Genomic DNA, 20,785 nt, shown 5'->3' on the forward strand with positions numbered 1-20,785 from the left:
ATATATGTGTCACTTAGTTTTCCTAGAGAATAAACTAAGGAAATTAGTGTTCATGTTCTTTAATAATAATGTTAGTTTGTATATTGTTTTGTATATAGCTTTCTTAATAAAATATAGGACATGTACTTTCTAATAAAAATAAAATATAATTGTTGTTCATTGTCTTTTTCATAAAAAGTTCATTAAAACATATATCATAACTTTCCATAAATAGGTGTTTAATAATAATGATCTTTTCACATAAAACCTATTTAGACTTATATCTTAATTTATCATAAGTGATAGGTTTAATAATGAATTATATGCTCCATAATGCTTTTAAAATTAATAACGTGTTTCGTAGATCATTAACCTTAGATATAACGTATATCTTTTCTAAAAGATTAAATAGTTTTAATATTGTTATAACGTGTTTTATCATTCTATAAACCATTAATCTTAGACATATCACATACGACATTTTATAAAATATTAAATTGGTGAACCTAATATTTGTATAGTTTAATTAAGACATTTTAAGCTCATGTCTTGTTTTATAAAGTATAGATCACACATTTTTAAAAGAATACCCTCTTATTATAACCATTACTTGCGATGTTTTTTAAAAGCGAACGCTCTTTTCGTTAGGCTTTCTTTTAGCTCTACGTATGGTGACTGTTGTATGTTATTGAGTGGTGTTTGTTTCTTCTTGTTTGTTTGTGTGATATTCAGTGATTGATCTAATAGTTGAGAATCAAGTGCTATTCCGTGGAAGAACCTCAAGTTTTCTATAAGCAAGGCAAGTGGACTTCTCCCTCTGCATACTCTGTTTGATCCCAAACAATACATTTAATAAAGTTTATTCTTTCGGATATATATGCATAATTTGACGGGTTACCTATTTAGATAACCTTTCCAACCTTATTCCTTGATCAAACCTGGGAATTATACTTTACATTTGTAGCTATGCTATTGCTACAACTTAACTTTATGCAGTCACTCCCGCTTATGATATTAATGTTCCAAATGGTAAGATTACTTTGTTGTTGTGAACCCGATGGTTAAACAAGATTATTGCATATTAATTGGAACATGGAGTGACCACCCGGGAAAACAGTGCTACCATGAGAACTATCATGGCTCTGGTCTTGGCTAAATAACTAGGGAAGTCTTATGTTGGGTGCTGGTCGTGGTCGACAGGAACGGGGGCATCTGACAAGCGCTTATAGTTCCGACTCAGGCAGATTGGATACGGGCATAGTTCCCAAAGCTTTACCCTGTAGTCTGGACTATAAGTTGGTTACGGTAGGTGTACCTTATGCAGTTGACCATTTCCAGCATTTGCGTAACGAGGACTCTAGGGAGAAGCCTCGTAGTGAGACCCTGGCCATTCACCTTGGAAGTGAATAAGGGTCTAGCTAACCCGGGCTAGAAGGGAATCGCGACTCATGGGTAAAGATGCGCCACCTCTGCAGAGTGTAAAACTGATATATCAGCCGTGCTCACGGTTATGAGCAGCCTGGACTCCTCACATGATAATTGAACTTGAAGATGGAAATAAATCGAGATCCGATGATCTGCCAATGGTTTTGCTTAAGTGGTTTCACTTAAGTGTTTTTGATATACTCTTGTATCTTTGCTTAATGGGAATACTTGGGATTCACACTTATTAGTAAGACAGGTGTTGTTAATAAAATGTTGACCAACTAAAATGCTTACTGCTCAACCTCAGCCTCACCTTGTTAGACTTGCATTAGTTTTTCCCCCACTTGCTGAGCCCCGACCATAAGTGAGCTCACCCTTGCTTAATTTTGATCAGAAGTTGCAGATGAAGATATGATGCTGAACTCCATGGATGCTAGTCTAGTGATACCCCCGGTCATCTTCCTGTGGATGGATGTCCATGTTCGCTGTACTTTGATGAATAAAGGTTAAGACATTATGTCTGTTCGAAGTGTAATATGTTAATATAATCGTTATTTACGCTCTTATGCATTGTTCTTTTGATATATTACACTTGTGACGTCAACATATGTGTGGAAATAGATCCTGGCACACATATGCTATGCACCCGGCTCTGCCCCTTGGAAACGGGTGTGACACCCGGCAAGCCCGCCCCCTGCTCGTCGTCCCCGCCGCGCCCGGTCCCGGCTCGGCCGTCCCCGGCGAGCCCCGCCCTTCGGCCGCCCGCCCCGTGCCCGACTCGGCCGCGCCGTCCCCGCCCCGGCGTGGTGGTCGGCCGTGTCTTCGCCCTGGCATGCTTGCCCGCTCGCCTCGCCGTGCCTTGCTCGCGCCGTGACGGCCCCGACATGGCCTCGAGCTCGGCCCAGCGTGCCTATGGCGCGCGGCTTTGAGCTCGGCTAGCGCTCGGCCCCGACGTGCGCACAGCCAGTTCGTGGCATGTGCGGGCGGCCTCGCGCGCGTGCTCGCGTAGTGCGCAGTGCCGTGGCACGACCCGTCGTGTCCCCGTTTACCCCCAGACGCCCCGTCTACCCCTCCCCCGTGTCCTATGCGCACTAATCACGTGTTTATATTAATAAGATAGGAGTCTCAATTTGGAAATTGGTTACGTTAGTTAATTTGTATAACTAATCATCTGTCTCATTCAATGTTAATCTACTAAAAGTGGTCACGTTTACATTAGTGCATGTAGCTAATTATTTTGTTAGAACCAATTGGAACTAGAGCACGTAGCGTTTAGTTATTCGTTTACCCGTAGTGCGCCTCGAGTATAAGCCTTAACCCTCGCGAGACCTTTCCCCGCCTCTTTCTAACCAAGGTAAATTCATTATCGTATGTGATATTCTATGCATATTTACTTTATTTGTTCTCTTGTATGGTGTACTGTTTGTTTCCTAATTTGAATGGATGGATGTATGTATGCTTGCAATCGCATAGAGAACGATCCGGTTGAAGAGCCTGAGGAACTCGCAGGAGAAGCCCCTGAGCAGCAGTCGGTTGGTGGAGGCAAGTGTCCCTTGACCTATCTCTGTCCTATTCATTCTTTAATTCACCTCCCGCTTTACACATTTATGCCTAAGGATTGACTAGCTTTTGTTATCCATATCCTTGTTTACCTATTTGGGTTGGATTATTATTGTCTAGCTTTATGCTATTGCTCAAACTCTAATCAATGCACATGATGAGATTATCTATGATACACTGTTTTCCCTTCTCTTATTATGATGTTCTACTTGTGGCCTTAAGGGGGCTCGAGCGGTTTCTCGAGTGCCTCTCCGTAAGGACCTATTCTATGGATGACCGTCCGGGAAAACAGTGCAACCATGAGGGTGGAATGGGATGCCCTTAGCTGAATAATTAGAGGATCCGGGGTGTAGTTCACTTAGCCGTCGTGCCGTCAATGGGGCTCGGTGTATGCGGCTCGCTCTGCCAAGTTTGGGTTCGCCCCTTGGGGAGGAGTGCGGTGCATTTAGGAAACCTAATGGGTGGCTACAGCCCCGGGGAATCTTTGTAAAGGCTACGTAGTGATGCCCTGCTGGGTCACCTTGGTAGTGATCAATGGAGAGTCATGATCTCCGGGCAGAAAGGGAATCACAGCTTGTGGGTAAAGTGCTCAACCTCTGCAGAGTGTTTGAAAACTGATATATCAGCCGTGCTCGCGGTTATGAGCGGCCAAGGGAGCTCCAGTGATTAGTGGTACTTGATCAGAGACATTACGGTACAAGTGGCTATGAGATCGATGGTTCTGGTTATGACTATGGTGCTGGTAAGTGGTATTCTTTCCGTTTGGAAAGGGTACATCGGGCTAATAACTTGGGTTAATGCTAAAACCTGGCTTTCTATTAGTAAATAATAATCTGACCAACTAAAAGCAACTGCTCGACTTATCCCCACATAAAGCTAGTCCACTACAGCCAAACAGGATACTTGCTGAGTATGTTGATGTGTACTCACTCTTGCTCTACACACCAAACCCCCCATCCCTAGGTTGATAGCATTGCAACCACTGCTCAGGAGAAGATGAAGCCGTGGAAGGAGACTTCCAGGAGTTCCAAGACTACGATGAGTTCTAGGCGTGGGTTAGCGGCAACCCCCCAGTCGGCTGCCTGTGAAGGCCGCGTTTATCTACGTTTCTTTTCTGCACTTTGATTTATTGTAAGGACTATATGGACGTATCAGACGTATGATGTAATCGACTATTTCCCTTCTTAATACTATTTTGAGCACTGTGTGATGATGTCCATGTTATGTAACTGCTGTGTACGTGAATAACTGATCCTGGCACGTACATGGTTCGCATTCGGTTTGCCTTCTAAAACCGGGTGTGACATAAGTGGTATCAAAGCCGTGCTGACTGTAGGACCGCTAACCTAGAATAGAATGGTCGTTCTAAGGACTATAGACCTCTGTCCCTGCCTTGACTTTGATATCCCTTCAAAAGTTGGTCATACCGACCAAACCTATGTTCTACTATATATTATACCTTGCTGAAAATCATGTTTTATTCTAATCCTTCATTTATTTATGATTCATTACTTGCTGGTCATATTGATTCTGTTCTCACCCTTTTGCTTGCGATGTCTTTTGTAGATGGCTCGACTTAGACACACTGCATGAAAGTCCGTCATCCCCTTCTTACCCTCCCGCCTTACTGAGCGTCCGCTTCGCCGTTCCGTGGCCGGACAGTCCAGTCACTTGGAGAGGCTGCACCACCGCCTGCATGAGGAGCAGGAACGTCGACGATAGGAGCAGCAGGGCTCTTCCTTCTCGCTCCAGCAGGAGATAGAGTCCGTGAGGAGCTGCTCCCCTGTGCTTCCCCTAGAGGCGCCCCCTGCACCACCACTGGGCGCCCCAGCTCCTGGAGTAGCTGCTGGAGGGTACCCAGACGATGGAGGTGGCGACGACAGCTCGAGCCACGACACCGACTTCCCTGCTGACCAGGAGCCGGAAGGATGGGTTGCTCGACCCATCACTCGCGACGCTGCTCGCGGGTGTCACTTCCACGATGCGCTCGACACCCTGCTACGTCGGGCACTTAACCGGCGTACTTGGTCCATCGAGTATCGCTGTGTGGTCTACCAGCATAGTCGCGGGGTCTACCCGGACCGCTGGGAGGCGACCTGCTTGGTGCGCCGCCCGGAGAACAGTCTCCAGGATGCGGAGGCCTGCTCAGAGCACTATTCTATCTCTGAGCGGGACTCAGCTGAGGCAGCCATGCAAGATGCTGCACGACGTGCGCTTTCGCACTACTGCTCGGTCCTCGGTGGGGTAGCTGACGATCTCGACCTGAAGTATTACCCCCGCCGTCCATCTGGCAGCACAGGAGGCGTGATTGTCTCACCTGTTGGTGAGGGCAATCCTAGGTTGAACATCACAGTCAACCTAGCCGCCGTGCTAAACACGGAGCTGGACCATGCATTAGACGAGCTGAGTAGGGCTCGTGCTGAGATCGCCCTGCTGCGGGCTGAGCGCGCGGAACGTCGTCACCTGGATGACGGTTCCCCCGCTCCCGTCGGGACTCAGCACCCATACCGCTCACCTCGGCGTGGACACCAGTCTTATGGCAATCCCGACTGCAAGACCAAGATAAATCTAGAACCATAGATCGTTAGAATCGGATCTTGTAATTAATACAAAATATATACGTAGAAGCTACAGTCTTAGCGTTAGTCTCGCTTTTAGTTAGTCTAAGTTAGACAGGGTAGTTTGCTATATCCTGTGCACTTATGTTTGTCATGATGAACTATGTTTGGTTTGGATCTTTGTAATGACTGTCACCAGAATGTGGGTATCCCCTGCATTTTGGTTTACCTATTATGTTAATGGAGTTAGTTATCTAGTTGGGAAAACCTTTTATTCCACTTTCCTCTTTATCTGAGAACCTGTGTGGTCTGTGTTGGAGATCAGTGAAGATGCTCATCTGTTCAGTGCTGTTGAAGAATTCTATACTCTTTTCTTATGCTGCAAGATTTGCCAGATCAGTTCTGATGTGTGGTTGCATTCTGCAGATGTCAGAGAACAGGCGCAGAGGAGGAAGGCGTGCTCAGCAGGAGCGAGCCGCTCAACAGGAGGAGGTGCCCCAGCAACAGCACCTGCCGCCCCCGCCCCCGATGTCCATCGAGCAGATGTTTCTGATGCAGACTCAGGCAGTTCAAGCCATCGGTCAGACTCTGGCCGCCATTCAGCAGCAGCAGCAGCAACAGCAGCAGGCCCCACCTCAGCCTCAGATGCCTCAGATGCCCAGAGACAAGCGTGCTGAGTTCATGAGAGGTCATCCACCAACGTTTGCTCACTCTTCTGACCCCATGGATGCTGAAGACTGGCTGCGCACTGTGGAGCGGGAGTTACATACCGCTCAGTGCGATGATAGGGAGAAAGTTCTGTATGGTCCCCGTCTGTTGAGAGGAGCAGCTCAGTCATGGTGGGAGTCTTACCTCGCCACCCATGCCCACCCCGACACCATCACCTGGGAAGAGTTCAGAGGAAGCTTTCGTCAGTACCATGTTCCTGCAGGTCTGATGATAGTGAAGAAGGAGGAGTTCCTGGCCCTCAAGCAAGGGCCATTGTCTGTGAGTGAGTACCGGGACAGGTTTCTGCAATTGTCTCGCTATGCTCCTGAAGATGTCAACACCGACGCCAAGCGGCAGTACCGTTTCCTAAGAGGCTTGGTTGACCCTCTGCAATACCAACTGATGAATCATACCTTCCCGACATTCTAGCACCTGATTGACAGAGCAATCATGACAGAGAGGAAGCGTAAGGAGATGGAAGATCGTAAGCGCAAGATCAGTGGACCCCAGCCTGGAAGCAGCAATCGTCCTCGTTTCTCAGGCAATCAACCTCAGCAGTTCAAGCAGAACCAGCGTCCACCTCAGCAGCATCAGCAATTCCAAAGGCAGTATCCTCAGCACCAGTATCAGAACCGTCAGAGCAATCAATCAGGAGGTCAGTTTCAGAGGCAGAATCAGCAGGCACCTCGTCTTCCTGCCCCAGCAGCCCAGCAGAACAGTCAGGCAGCACCAGCTCAGATTGGGAACAGAGCATGTTTCCACTGTGGAGAGCAAGGCCACTGGGTGATGCAATGTCCGAAGAAGGCAGCCCAGCAGCAGTCAGGCCCCAATGTCCCAGCAAAGCAGAATGTGTCTCAGCCTGGAGCAGGCAACCGCTCTCAACCGCGCTATAATCATGGGAGACTGAACCACTTGGAGGCTGAAGCAGTTCAGGAGACCCCCGGCATGATAGTAGGTATGTTCCCAGTCGACTCCCATATTGCAAAAGTGTTATTTGATACTGGAGCAACACATTCTTTCATTACTGCATCATGGGTAGAAGCACATAATCTTCCAATTACTACCATGTCAACCCCCATTCAAATTGACTCAGCCGGTGGTAGAATCCGAGCCGATAGCATTTGTTTGAATATAAGCGTGGAAATAAGGGGGATAGCGTTTCCCGCCAACCTCATAGTAATGGGTACTCAGGGAATAGATGTCATCCTAGGGATGAATTGGCTAGATAAGTATCAGGCGGTTATCAGTTGTGATAAGAGGACAATCAAGTTGGTGTCCCCACTAGGAGAGGAAGTGGTGACCGAGTTAGTCCCACCTGAGCCAAAGAAAGGAAGTTGTTATCAGATGGCTGTCGATAGCAGTGAAGCAGACCCGTTTGAGAGTATCAAGGTCGTGTCTGAGTTTCCAGATGTGTTTCCCAAGGACTTACCGGGTATGCCACCAGAGCGGAAAGTTGAATTTGCCATAGAGCTTCTTCCTAGAACCGCCCCCATCTTTAAGAGAGCTTACAGAATATCCGGACCAGAGTTGGTTGAACTTAAGAAGCAGATTGATGAGCTGTCAGAGAAAGGTTACATTCGGCCAAGCACCTCGCCTTGGGCCGCCCGTGTCCTGTTTGTGGAGAAGAAAGATGGCACCAAAAGGATGTGCATCGATTATCGAGCTCTGAATGAAGTCACGATCAAGAACAAGTACCCTTTGCCCAGAATAGAAGATCTGTTCGACCAGCTGAGAGAAGCCAGTGCAAATCCTTGAGGTTGCAGACAAAGGCACCCGAAGGAAGACCATCAGAATGTGCAAGGTCAAATGGAATCACCATTCAGAGGAAGAAGCAACCTGGGAGCGTGAAGATGATCTGTTGGCTAAATACCCAGAGCTCTTTGCTAGCCAACCCTGAATCTCGAGGGCGAGATTCTTTTAAGGGGGATAGGTTTGTAACGCCCTGAATTTGGGGGTAGAATTTTTTCTTCTTTTCTCTCACCAAATTCAGGCGTTACTCTTTCCTTTTTCCCTTTTCTTCTTGCCAAGCCTTGATATTTTCAAAAGTTATAGCGAGAATTAGCTCGACATCTTGTGCAACCAAAACCTAGAACTATTTTTGTTAGTTGCATCATGCCGGATTATGCACTCTTTTGTTTGTGGTTGAGTGAAGTGGAGAATTAAGCATATAAGAAATTGTGGAAATTAGAAAAAGAAAAAGCCTTTTCTTTTTCTCTCTCTCCCCTTTCTCTCTTTTGGCCCCGCCGCCCCCTTCCCCTTCGCGCCGGCCCAGTTGGCGGCCCAACCGCCCCCCTTCCCCCTTCCCGTGTAGGCCCCGCGGCGGCCCAGCCGCCCCCTTCCCCCCGCCATGGGCCGTTCCGACCGGCCCACCCCGCGCCCACCCCCCCTTTCCCCCCCTTTGGGCCCAGTCGGCCCAACCGCCCCTTCCCCCTTTTTTCTTTTTCCAAAATTCCCTCCCCGCGGGCCCCGCCCGTCATCCCCTCCCCCTCCCCCAACTCTCTCTCTCCCCTAACCCAAGCCGCCCCTTCCCCCGGCGCCGCCGCCGCCGCACCGCCCCCTCCGGTGAGCCCCCCTCTCCTCCCTTCCCCCCTCCCCCGCCCGCCCGGCCCCGCTCCCCGGCGCGGCGTTCCCCGCCCGGCCCCGGCGCGCCGCCCTTCGGCCGCCCCGGCTGCGCCCCGGCCGCCCCGCCTCGCCGCGCCCGTCCCCGGCGAGCTCGGCCCCGCCCTCGCCCGGCCTCGCTCCGGCGAGCCTGCCCCGCCCTCGCCCCGGCCTCGCCGCCCCGGCTGCGCCCCGCCTCGGCCCCGCCGCGGTCGCGCCGGCCGCGCCCAGCCCCGCCTTGCCCAGCCTCGCCCCAGCCGCCCCGGCCTCGCCCCCAGCCGCCCCCGGCTGCGCCCGGCAAGCCCGCCCCCTGCTCGTCGTCCCCGTCGCGCCCGGTCCCGGCTCGGCCGTCCCCGGCGAGCCCCGCCCTTCGGCCGCCCGCCCCGTGCCCGACTCGGCCGCGCCGTCCCCGCCCCGGCGTGGTGGTCGGCTGTGTCTTCGCCCTGGCATGCTTGCCCGCTCGCCCCGTCGTGCCTTGCTCGCGTCGTGACGGCCCCGGCATGGCCTCGAGCTCGGCCCAGCGTGCCTATGGCGCGCGGCTTTGAGCTCGGCTAGCGCTCGGCCCCGACGTGCGCACAGCCAGTTCGTGGCATGTGCGTGCGGCCTCGCGCGCGTGCTCGCGTAGTGCGCAGTGCCGTGGCACGACCCGTCGTGTCCCCGTCTACCCCCAGACGCCCCGTCTACCCCCCCCCCCCCCCCGTGTCCTATGCGCGCTAATCACGTGTTTATATTAATAAGATAGGAGTCTCAATTTGGAAATTGGTTACATTAGTTAATTTGTATAACTAATCATCTGTCTCATTCAATGTTAATCTACTAAAAGTGGTCACGTTTACATTAGTGCATGTAGCTAATTCTTTTGTTAGAACCAATTGGAACTAGAGCACATAGCGTTTAGTTATTCGTTTACCCGTAGTGCGCCTCGAGTATAAGCCTTAACCCTCACGAGACCTTTCCCCGCCTCTTTCTAACCAAGGTAAATTCATTATCGTATGTGATATTCTATGCATATTTACTTTATTTGTTCTCTTGTATGGTGTACTGTTTGTTTCCTAATTTGAATGGATGGATGTATGTATGCTTGCAATCGCATAGAGAACGATCCGGTTGAAGAGCCCGAGGAACTCGCAGGAGAAGCCCCTGAGCAGCAGTCGGTTGGTGGAGGCAAGTGTCCCTTGACCTATCTCTGTCCTATTCATTCTTTAATTCACCTCCCGCTTTACACATTTATGCCTAAGGATTGACTAGCTTTTGTTATCCATATCCTTGTTTACCTATTTGGGTTGGATTATTATTGTCTAGCTTTATGCTATTACTCAAACTCTAATCAATGAACATGATGAGATTATCTATGATACACTGTTTTCCCTTCTCTTATTATGATGTTGTACTTGTGGCCTTAAGGGGGCTCGAGCGGTTTCTCGAGTGCCTCTCCGTAAGGACCTGTTCTATGGATCACCGTCCGGGAAAACAGTGCAACCATGAGGGTGGAATGGGATGCCCTTAGCTGAATAATTAGAGGATCCGGGGTGTAGTTCACTTAGCCGTCGTGCCGTCAATGGGGCTCGGTGTATGCGGCTCGCTCTGCCAAGTTTGGGTTCGCCCCTTGGGGAGGAGTGCGGTGCATTTAGGAAACCTAACGGGTGGCTACAGCCCCGGGGAATCTTTGTAAAGGCTACGTAGTGATGCCCTGCTGGGTCACCTTGGTAGTGATCAATGGAGAGTCATGATCTCCGGGCAGAAAGGGAATCACAGCTTGTGGGTAAAGTGCACAACCTCTGCAGAGTGTTTGAAAACTAATATATCAGCCGTGCTCGCGGTTATGAGCGGCCAAGGGAGCTCCAGTGATTAGTGGTACTTGATCAGAGACATTATGGTACAGGTGGCTATGAGATCGATGGTTCTGGTTATGACTATGGTGCTGGTAAGTGGTATTCTTTCTGTTTGGAAAGGGTACATCAGGCTAATAACTTGGGTTAATGCTAAAACCTGGTTTTCTATTAGTAAATAATAATCTGACCAACTAAAAGCAACTGCTCGACTTATCCCCATATAAAGCTAGTCCACTACAGCCAAACAGGATACTTGCTGAGTATGTTGATGTGTACTCACCCTTGCTCTACACACCAAACCCCCCCATCCCCAGGTTGTCAGCATTGCAACCACTGCTCAGGAGAAGATGAAGCCGTGGAAGGAGACTTCCAGGAGTTCCAAGACTACGACGAGTTCTAGGCGTGGGTTAGCGGCAACCCCCCAGTCGGCTGCCTGTGAAGGCCGCGTTTATCTACGTTTCTTTTCCGCACTTTGATTTATTGTAAGGACTATATGGACGTATCAGACGTATGATGTAATCGACTATTTCCCTTCTTAATACTATTTTGAGCACTGTGTGATGATGTCCATGTTATGTAACTGCCGTGTACGTGAATAACTGATCCTGGCACGTACATGGTTCGCATTCGGTTTGCCTTCTAAAACCGGGTGTGACAACTACTGGCAGAGTTTATGAAGCCATTATACCGGAGAACAAGGATATTCCGGTAATATGTGAGTTCCCAGATGTCTTTCCAGAGGATTTGCCTGGATTTCCACCCGAACGAGATGTAGAGTTTGTAATTGAGTTGAAGACCGGTACGACTCCCATATCTAGAAGATCGTACCGAATGCCTCCAAATGAGTTGGCAGAACTGAAGATTCAATTACAAGATATACTTGAGAAAGGATTCATCCGGCCAAGCTCGTAGCCATGGGGTTGTCCAGCCATATTCGTCAAGAAGAAGGATCAAACTTTACGGATGTGTGTGGATTATCGACCCCTTAACGAGGTCACTATCAAGAACAAGTATCCTCTTCCACGGATTGACATTCTATTTGATCAACTGACTGGAGCGAGGGTATTCTCTAAGATTGATCTCAGATCGGGCTATCACCAGATCCGTATTCGGCCCGAGGATATACCAAAGACCGCATTCACTACGCGGTATGGATTATTTGAATACCTGGTAATGTCTTTTGGACTGACAAATGCTCCTGCCCACTTCACTTATTTGATGAACTCGGTATTCATGCCCGAGTTGGACAAGTTTGTGGTGGTCTTCATAGACGATATTTTAATACATTCCAAGAATGAAGAGGAGCATGCCCAACACTTACGTATCGTGTTAACGCGCTTGAGAGAACATCAGTTATATGCCAAGTTCAGTAAATGCGCGTTTTGGCTGGAAGAAATTCAATTTCTGGGACATGTATTGTCTGCCAGGGGGATTGCGGTGGATCCCAGCAAAGTCAAGGACATTTTGGAGTGGAAACCCCCGACCACTGTTCATCAAGTCCGAAGTTTCCTTGGACTGGCTGGTTATTACCGCCGATTTATACCAGATTTTTCTAAGCTTGTGAAGCCAATCACAAGTCTATTGAAGAATGATACTAAATTCAATTGGTCTTCAAAATGTAATGAAGCTTTTGAACAATTGAAGGTATTATTAACCACTGCTCTGGTATTGGCTCAACCGGATATCAATAAACCCTTTGATGTGTATTGTGATGCATCAGGCAGTGGTCTCGGCTGCGTATTAATGCAAGAAGGCCGAGTAATTGCGTATGCTTCAAGGCAGTTGTGCCGACATGAGGAGCATTATCCTACTCATGATCTGGAGTTAGCTGCAGTGGTTCATGCCCTGAAGATCTGGCATCATTATCTGCTGGGTAATGTCTGTCATATTTATACAGACCATAAAAGCTTGAAGTATATCTTCACCCAGTCAGAGTTGAACATGAGACAAAGGCGATGGCTCGAGCTGATCAAGGATTATGAATTAGAAATCCATTATCACCCAGGCAAAGCAAATGTAGTGGTAGATGCACTCAGTCGCAAGGCTTCCTGCCATTGTCTAACAATGAGGACTTCTGACATTACATTATGCCAGGAGATGGAGAAGTTAAACCTGGGAATGATTCAGCATGGGACTTCAAATCATTTGAAGCTGGAGTCAGTCATCTTACCAAGGATAATTGACGCATAGAAAGATGATGAGGGTATGAAACACATCCATGTGAAGATAAGGGATGGAAAAGCCAAATGTTTCAAAGAAGACTATCAAGGTGTTGTATGGTTCAACAACCGCATAGTTATGCCAAAGAATGAAGAGGTCCGCCAACAAATTCTGAATGAAGCACATCTTAGTCGCTATTCCATTCATCCTAGAGGCACTAAGATGTATCAAGATCTGAAACAACATTACTGGTGGATGAAGATGAAAATTGAAATTGCACGCTATGTGGCTAGGTGTGACACTTGCAGACGTGTCAAGGCCATACACATGAAGACTGCTGGTCCATTACAATCTTTACCTATCCCAACATGGAAATGGGAAGATATTAGTATGGACTTCATTGTGGGATTACCTAAGACTACAAAAGGGTATGATTCTATCTGGGTTATAGTTGATCGGCTTACAAAAATTGCTCATTTTCTGCCAGTCAAGATAGATCACCCGGTTACTGTCTATGTCCAATTGTACATTACTCGTATTCTTAGTCTGCATGGTGTTCCAAAGACTATAGTATCGGATCGTGGACCTCAATTTGTAGCCAAGTTTTGGGAAGCACTTCATAAATCCTTGGGTACTAAGTTGCTCCATAGTTCGGCCTACCATCCTCAAATCAGTGGGCAGACTGAGAGGGTGAACCAAATACTTGAAGATATGCTACGGGCATGTGTTCTGGAATTCCCACAAAAATGGGATGAATGTTTGCCGTTAGCGGAGTTCTCATATAATAATAGCTATCAAGAAAGCATCAAGATGGCACCCTTTGAAGCTTTATATGGACGACGATGTCGTACTCCGCTAAATTGGTCTGAACCTGGTGAAAGGTACTTCTTTGGGCCTGATATGGTGAAAGAGACCGAAGAAAGAGTTCAAAGAATAATTCATAATTTGAAGAAAGCTCAAGCTCGTCAGAAGAGTTATGCAGACAAACAGTGAATGCCCTTATATTTCCTTGAGGGAGACTATGTCTACCTAAAGGTTTCGCCAATAAAGGGCGTATCGCGTTTCAGGGTTAAAGGAAAGCTTGCACCACGATATATTGGTCCTTTTCTTATTCTTGAAAGATATGGGCCAGTGGCATACCGACTTCAGTTACCCGAAACCTTGTCTGCTGTGCATAATGTGTTCCACGTGTCACAATTGAAGAAGTGTCTTCGGGTTCCCGATCGAACCATTGAAGTGACAGATGTTGTCCTTGAACCAGACTTAACATATTCCGAACATCCTATTCGAGTCTTGGATCAAAAGGACAGGATTACCCGGAGAAAAACTCTCAAGTTTTATAAGGTACAGTGGAACCAACATTCCGAAGATGAGGCTACATGGGAAACTCAAGACTTTTTAGATAAGAATTTACCAGGCTTTTTAGCCTCTTGTAATTTGTAAAGCATGTATAGCTGCTGTAATAAAGGAGTAAATTCCCAAACCACCCCTGCCTTGTACCAAGAATAAGGAAATAAAGACGTGATGCGTTTCCTTTTCCATTACTTACCCTAGGACTTTTAATCTCGGGACGAGATTCTTTTATGGGGGGAAGGATGTAACACCCCTGGTGTTACTGTAACTAAAACTTGAGCATAACATCATAAGCATTGACGTTGCATATGTTTGATACACTTAGAGTGCATTCACTAGGCAAAAAATTCAAGCAAGTTGTATTGTTAGGACATTTTGCTAATAGAACCCTGGAATAGGGGACTTAATCCTAAATAGGGACCAAAAGGGTAAAACAAGACCCAAATTGACAAAACCCTAAGGTTTAAGTAAAACAATCATAGAATGTTATCAAAGATGGATCTACATTACATTCATACCCCTGAGATACCAAAAACCCTAATTGGAACCCTAGAAAACCCTAAATCCAAACCCTAGGGGCCTATGTGCAAAAGTAGTGCACATTTGGACTAAAGTGTAAAACCTACAATGTTAAAGCATATAAAGTCATTTGGTTCACAAATGTGTGGACTTGTAAGCCAAATATTGTATTTTGGACTTAATTGCAAAATGGACCTCAATTGAGTTCTATACTAAGTCTGAATTTCAGGTTATAAGCTCAGCTTTGGAGCTGTGTAACTTCCAAACCAGTAAGAATTTGCCCTAGGCCACCACATAAATTTTGTAAACCTATTATAGGAGAACAACTTTGATGCAGACATCTCCTGTTGTTGTTATACAAAAATTAGAGAAAAACACACCCAAAGTCAGGGTGTCAGGCTGATTAAGTCTGAAATCAGACTAACAGTGGAATGGCATGAACTTCAAGCTCAATTTCAAGCAGGATCCATTGACTTTTTGTGGAAGCACAATATAGCGAAGTTGTAGCTGGTTTATAGCACTACAATATTGCTGCAGAGATTTGGACATGTTGCCATAGAAATCTGAGAGAAAATCGACCCTAAAGGATGGCTGTCAGGTTAACTGAATGGAGCATCCCATGGTACAGTGCCTGAAGAAGATTAGTTTCAACCGTTCACCGCTAACGACCGATTTTCGCCGTGATTCGCGCCACCGCCATTGTGATTCACGTCGCCGATGACCCGATAAGGCCGCCAGGTAAAAGCCATGCGCCTAGGGATAACTCCGGTGACTCACTGCTGTACCCCCGTGTTTTGCGGCTGTGGCAGATAAGTTCAACGGCGACAGCCGCCTTCCGGCCGTGTGCCACGTACTTGAGCCCCTCCACCGCATCGCCGTGAACCCTTGTGCCTCTCCGTGGCTCGTCGGAGTGACTGCCAAGGTAGATGCCACGGATTCACGCGCGCCAGTGCCCTTCCTTTCCTCCGACCGCCTCGCGTCATCATCCAAATTCCCGACCACCGCCGTTGAGCCCTATAAATTGAAGCCCCCACCAGCCCCGCAAGGTCATCACCCACCCAGCCACCGAAAATCGCTAGCAATCCTTCGTGAGAGAGCTTGAATTTTAGTCTTCCCCCAAATCAAGTTTCCGCCACCGCAGAATCGAGCTCGCCGTGGCCAGCCCTCCACAGGTCTGATCATGCCCTCTTTGTTCTCGTTTTAGCATCTTTGTATGCTGGTGATGCTCACCCACCTGCCCAATCAAACTAGACCATCCCCGATCCCCGGGAACATGTTGATCATTGGGTTGTCCGCATGGTCTCCGTGGCCAGAGGCCTTTGGGCAGCCATTGGTGAAATTGACTTAGGGGAAGTGATCGGGAATGGTTCAATTCCATGCCCGCTGCTCGGGAGCACCGGTCTTGGCCTCCTCCGGCCGGTCTACATGCTCGCCGGAGCTCGGCTGCGCTCGGCGCCGTCGGGGACCTCATCGCGTGAAGGAATAGAACTTCAAGGACCTCTGTGCAAATCGTCAGTGACTCATAAGAATAGTAACCGAACCCAACTCCAGTTAGTCAAAACCCCGAGGGCCCTTCTGCAAGGTTGCCACCGCGGGCGCGGGCGCGCGCACGTTTCTGCTGTTATTGGGCCGTCCTGGACTAAATCAGGCCCAGTACTATTCACAGATTTCCCTTTTCTTTTTCTTCCAGAGCCAAATAAATTCTAGAAAATGGTAGAAAAATCCTAAAAATGTAAAACTAATTTTCCTAGATTACTTATTTTTCATAGTATTTAATAGAAATAATTTCATGATTCTTAGATTAAATAAGGAATTTTGGAGTATTTAAAGTAGCTTAAAACATTGGTTCTGGATTTTTAGAAAATAAATGGTAATTCCAAAAATGCCCAAACTTTTTATTTGAACTCTAAACATCATTTAGAAGCCTTGGGTAGAGTTTGGTTTGATTTGGACTTTGTTTGATAACTAGAACCCAAAACCCCACCCCTGCCCTTTGAATTCCTTTACTAACTCCGGAAACCCTAAGTTCTCGGAGTTCCGTGAAGGAAAGTTGTATTCAAGACTTTAGATAATAAATCCTTATTATCTTTGCACTCTCATGAGCATTACATGGCATTCATTCTTATATATACCTATATGGTTATATTTAGAAAACGAAGAAGAAGTCGAAGTAACCGAAGAGAAGACACCACCACCTTTGGAATCTCAGGTAGGAAATTTTTCTACTTTGATATCTGCGGATCCGATCCTGACTCACCTATCAACGAAGGCAAGCCCCAGTGCATTTGCCACCCTCCTTGATGTTTTTAAAATCTTTCTCACTTGCTTGATGCATTAGGTGATAGGAGTTCATTGATAAAACAATTCCTGCATTACCTTCCTTGAATTTGATTACCTTCCTTGATCACCCGTTTTACAAAACATTTTGATGCTTAGCCTTGCTTTAGAAAAACAAAATGTTTTGTTTTTACAAAAGATGATGTGGCAAAAGTGGGTGGGATGTTTTCGAAAATAAAACTTGATGGTGGATCCATCGTGGTCGTGATGGGTTCAACATCGGAAAAGATGTACCTCTAACAGGTACCAAACTTTGGGTTTGAAATGATTAAGCTGAGACCGGGCGGGTGACTTGCACGAGAAAGGAGTCTCGGTGTAGTGTCTCCGTCTGAGTCGATTAAGGACCGTCTCGATGTAGGCCTGCTGACCGGGGACCCTTTAACTGGTCACATGCCTCGTCATGGGTAAGCCTTGCTGTCACACCCGGCTTTAAGGAACAAAGTCAGGTGCATCTCATACATGCGCCAAGAAGACAACATATATAATAACAGAGTGTATAGAGATAAATATCATAAAACATCAGAGTATTTATTACACAGCAGAAGTCTTATTACAAAATAAAATATAAATATAAAACAAACTAAGGATCGTCGGCGCCAATGTCAACTGAGAAACGCCACCTATATTAGATCATACTCCTCGCCTTGTGGCTCCTCCTGAACCACCTGTTCTTCTCCTGTGGGGGGGGTGTGAGACAGCAAGGGTGAGCTCACACATGATCATCGCTCAACAAGTTGTGAGGAATAATGTGGCATGAACTCACCAAAGGTGGGAGCTCATGGAGTGTAAGGCTTATCAAAGAGAATGGTTAAAGCTGAGCATTGCTTTTAATTAGTTGGTCAAAATTTTATTAGTAGTTACTAAGTGTAAGTAAATACCAAACCTTAAATAAAATAATAGAACAAAATTAATAATAAACCCATGCATATGCAAATGACAAAATTGAATTTAGGTTCCATAAATTAATCATCAGAGAGTCCTGAGCTGCTCATGATCGTGAGCTCGGCTAGTATACCAGTTTTACACTCTGCAGAGGTTGTACCCTTTACCCACAAGTCATGCTACCCATCTGCCAAGGGGTCGTGAATCCCATACACCTCTACCTAGGAAGCGTGGCAGGGCAACACTATGAGGCCTTTACAAAGTTCCACTAGCTTCCGAAAACCCGCTACAGTTTATAGGAAGCTCCAATGCAGGGTTCTTGCCTGACCGCCATCGCAGCAAAATCAACCAAGGACCTCCCTACACTGACCACTCCCCTACTGCCTTTGCCCCTTTCGGGTAAGGTAGTCTTACACTAGCTTTCCTAATTAGTCAGCCAAGGGCGTCCCATTAAACCCTTGTGGTGGCACGTGTTTCTCAAGTTAAGCTCTATGTTCCAATTAACATTAATGATCTTAACATGAACATAAATAGAATAACAAGAATAATTGGAACATAGATATAATAAATGATTATCCCAAAACCATGTAAAGCAATAGCGAACTACCCAAGTGATTCAGGGGTAAACAAGGTAATGAGATAAACAATCTAGGGTATCCTATTGGGTCCCATCAAAATTAACCTATGCATGGATAAATGATATTAAAGAACATTATTGGGTAAAAAGTGGTCAAGGGCACAACTTGCCTGGCACTTGAGATTCCAGGTACCAGCTTGCTTTTCGGATGACACGTGTCCTCGCGCTAGTCGTAGCAATACAAACAAACATGGTATAGATAAAATTAACATCACACCAAACATAAGAACAAAATGATCTATGCGCTGCTACGAGACTAACGCAACTTGAACGGATCAAATCAGAGTTAAAACGGATAAGTTATGAATTTCCTAAGGTTCTATGTATTTTGTACAAGATTAAATAAGATAGAAAATTTAATGTGACTTTCATGTAAAAACAGTGGTACTAACTAATAGACATTAATATTACAAAACTTTAGGAATTGAGATGGATTAATTTGGAGTTCATATGAATTTTCTATGAATTATACAAGTTTTAGCAATTATTTTTGCACAAGAAATATATTTCTAATTTATTTTTCTCTGGTTTTCTGTTCTCTGGACTGGGCCTCAAATACTGAGAAGTGCAAGGGCTACGGTGAAAATATTTCTAAGACTCAGAGAGTCCTCGGCGTGGACGGTGGGTTGTTTTTAAGTAAACTGAGGGGTTCATTTGCGAATTTGCCTCACGAAGGGGTACGATGAGATTTGGGCCGTCAGATTACATACGGTCGGTCCCGACAGATTGAGCGTGGATCGAACAGGAATTAGATCGCCGTCGTTGGATCCCGGTCTACGGTCCGGATTTAAAATACCCAGACCCGCTCGCATCCGTCGGATCACGGATCCACGGACGCGGTTCTTATTGAACGACGGGGTATGTTTTTGACCTAATCTGCATCGTCCAAACTGGATCCAACGATCCCGGACTCGTCACTAACCTTACGCCGCGATTCTGCCCAGAAAAATCCTGGCTGCCCATGCACAGACACCGTGTTCTCCCAGTGCCCTCACTCTCTCTCTCTCTCGTCGACCCCAGGACTCCCCCCAACCGTGACCGCCACGCCCGTGCTCGAACCCCACTGGATACCGGAAACCCCCCTGGCCCCAGCCGCGGAGAGATGCAAAGATGGCCGCTACGATCTCTGGAATACGCGCTGACAAGCAACAACCCGAGTGCACGCACTACGATGAGAGGAGGAGCAAGAACAACATAGACGGAAATTTACCGGTGGTCGAGCAGCAGAGAACCGAGCACACGACACCGTGCGGGACCCCAGTCTCCCGTCGATGGAGTGGACTTGGCCGACGGCGTCATTGAGGGAGTGAGCAGTTCGATGACAGCACGCGGTGACGCCAGGCCGAATCCTTCCTCCGCGTGGTACAGGAGGTCTCTGAGATCCACCCGGCAGGTTCCCCGGCAAGCGCTACTCCACCGGCGAGCCTCACAGCGGCAATCGGCACGAGCTCTCTCTCACGGGTAACAGCGCGTTTCACTCTCCCTCCCTGATTTCTCTCTGCAGGCGACGCGGTGCATCCCGACTCGTGGGCAACTGCGGCAGCGATGTCATGCGCATGGCGATCCGGGGTCTTATCCCACGACGCGGCGGACTCGGTCAGTCGTTCCTCAAATCATGCGTGGCGGCGGAGATTTCGGTCATGGCTGTTGCGGAGGTGCGGGATGACACGCGGGTCCCAGCCGCAGCGGCGTGCGTGAGATGAATGCGACAGACAGACGAGGTCCCATATTCCAGTGAAACGGATTTGCCCAACGCGTGGATGGCCACTGACAGGCATGGCCCGCCTGTCGGCGCACGTCAGTGGCTGGGTTGTACAGGGCAACTGGTTATCTGGGCCGAGACCAAGAGTTTGAGCCCACGCGCCATTTTCTTTTTTTCTTTTCTTTATTCTTTTTCTATCTTTCCAAATTCAATTTGCATTCAATTTAAATTCAAACCTCGCGCCAATTTTATCCTCAATTTATATTGTGGCCTTAAAAGTACTAATTTTTGGAAAAATATGAATTTCCTTTATATTTTAAACACTCTCTTTTGCAAATTCTCAATTTATTTCTTAAATCCAAATGTGGACATTAATGTATTTATTTATATGGTTATTTTATCTATTTTGTGTACCCTTTTCCTTCTCCTTTTCATGGTTTGTTTTCAAATTAGGGTTTGGATGTTGTGGGCACATTATTACATTGCTATTGATACTTTTATTTTTATTATCCACGAATGCACAATCAAATAAACT

The sequence above is a fragment of the Zea mays genome, chromosome 5, assembly GCF_902167145.1.
Source record: "Zea mays cultivar B73 chromosome 5, Zm-B73-REFERENCE-NAM-5.0, whole genome shotgun sequence".
NCBI classification, from domain to species: Eukaryota; Viridiplantae; Streptophyta; class Magnoliopsida; order Poales; family Poaceae; genus Zea; species Zea mays.